This window comes from Piliocolobus tephrosceles, chromosome 2, assembly GCF_002776525.5.
Source record: "Piliocolobus tephrosceles isolate RC106 chromosome 2, ASM277652v3, whole genome shotgun sequence".
Taxonomy (NCBI): domain Eukaryota; kingdom Metazoa; phylum Chordata; class Mammalia; order Primates; family Cercopithecidae; genus Piliocolobus; species Piliocolobus tephrosceles.
In genome coordinates this window covers 44650710-44652972 of record NC_045435.1, presented here as the reverse complement: position 1 = coordinate 44652972, position 2263 = coordinate 44650710, and the positions used below count along the sequence as shown (strand labels likewise).

General features: G+C 47.6%; 1 non-coding gene across 1 annotated transcript; it reads left to right on the top strand.

The window, feature by feature from the left end:
* Positions 1-1140: 1140 nt before the first annotated feature.
* LOC111545419 lies at positions 1141-1271 on the top strand. The gene has a single exon (XR_002732448.1). It is a non-coding gene; the product is annotated as a small nucleolar RNA SNORA24 (small nucleolar RNA).
* Positions 1272-2263: the final 992 nt, after the last annotated feature.

The window sequence follows — 2263 nt, the reverse complement described above, 5'->3', positions numbered from 1 at the left end:
TATCTATCTATCTATCTATCTATCTATCTATCTATCTATCTATCTATTTATAAATAATAAAATGGTGATGATAAACCCTACCTCTGAGTTCTTGTGAGAATCAGACGTGAAAGTGATTTATAAAGCACTCCTTCAGCCAGACACAGTGGCACATACCTGTAGTCCCAGCTACTCTGGAGGCTGAGGCAAGAGGATCACTTGAGCCCAGGAGTTTGAGTCCATCCTAGGCAACATAGCAAGTCTCCATCTCTTAAAAAAACAAACAACTTAAAAACAAATAAATAAAGTGATCCTTTACATTACAAGAGAATGACTGACATTACATGTCAGTTGCCAGGTGAGATAAATCTCATGAAGTAGCTTGAGGCACTTTTCTATTAGGTGCTATAAAGGAAATGAAGGTTTGTGCATTCATTTATTCAAAAGTAATCAATTTGTAGCTTCCGGAGTATGACCATAGGGACACAGAGATGAACCAGGGCACCAGGAGCTCCCAGTTCTATGTGCGTGGCTGGGGGAACACTCGCGGGAAGACAGCCACACATCACACTAGCACATAATCTCCTATCCTTCCTCTTCCTTGTGCCACACTAGCCATAGCTGCTTTCTAGAGCCTTCCTGCACACAGGCTGCATTGCACCCCTCTGCCCACAGTGACTCTTTTGGAAGAGGTCACTTGACCACATCCAGGGCACTCAGGGCCCATAACACTCAGTGGATCTGTTTTAGGATGGAAGGAGCATGAAGAAAGATTAAAGCATGTCTAGAATTGTTGGGGACTTCTGTCACCTTGAACGAACCTAACTGAGAGTGAAGCTGTATTTGGCCGTGCCTGCTGCTCTAACAAAATACCTTAGACAGGGTCATTTATAAACAGTAGAAATTTATTCCTCAGAGTCCTGGTGCCTGAGAAGTCCAAGCACAGAAAGATAAAGTGTCTGGTGAGGGCTTGCTCTTTGCCTCCAAGATGGCGCATTCTGGCTGAGTCTTCCCATGGCAGAGGGAGTGGGAGGGATGATCAGGTTCCCTCAAGCCCTTTTGTAAGGCCACTGATCTCTTTCATGAGGGTAGAGCCCTAATCACCTCCCAAAGGGCACACTTCTTAATACCATCACTTTGATGGTTAAGTTCCAACATAGTCTCCATGTATCTTTGGAACCTGTCAGCTGTGGCAGTCGCCCTTCCCAGCCATGGAAGACTATATTCTTGTTTACTGGCAAAGCTGTCACCATTTCATTGGTATCAGATTCTGACTTGCACAAGTAACATTCTTCACCTTTGAAAACCTGGAGGGTGCTGGGTTATTGGGCAAACTTTTCTAAACTATTGTTCAAATGTTTCTAGAAAAAAAAAAAGGTTCCAACATAGGAATTCTGAGAAGGGGCACCAACATTCAGATAAGTCCAAATAAGAAGAAAACAGGCCGGGTGCAGTGACTCATGCCTGTAATCCCAGCACTTCGGGAGGCCGAGGCATTCTGATCACCTAAACTCGGGAGTTCGAGACCAGCCCGACCAACATAGAGAAACCCCATCTCTACTTAAAATTACAAAATTAGCCAGGCATCGGGGCGCATGCCTCTTATCCCACCTACTCAGGAGGCTGAGGCAGGAGAATCATTTGAACCCGGGAGGTGGAAGTTGCAGTGAGATCATGCCATTGCACTCCAGCCTGGGTGACAAGAGCGAAACTCCGTCTCAAAAAAAAAGAGGGGGTGGTGAGACCCTATCTCAAAATAGAGGAAAACGAGGAAATGAAGAGGGACTTGTCTGAGTGATGCAATTTTGGGCACCCGTATTTAGTCATGCCAGAAGCCATCTGCTCCCTTCCCTGTCCCTCTTGGTCCCCAGCGCCAGACTCAGGTATTTCTTTATAGTGATGCAAATGGACTGACACAGATGGGAAGATCAAATGGCCTGAAGAAGGATAGGTGGTAACACTAGGACCAATGGGCCACTCTAGTGGGCTTGAGCCCCAGAGCTGCCCCCTGCCACACTGAGCCCATGAGGCTGCTGGGAAATGGGGCTGCTTGCCCTGCTGTGGCTGTGGGTTTCTTCCATGTTCTCTCGCTGGGATGATGTCTCCCCTGGCTCCGCTTCACCAGACCACAGCACCTGCCTGCTTCAGACTTTGCCAGTCAGATTAACAAGCACCAGGGAGACCAAGAGGACCGGGGCACTGCCTTTACCCTGCCACTCTTTCTACAGTGTGGACTGCAGCCCTCCTCTGGCTCCACGCTAACAGGGCTATGGGAGGCTCGGCC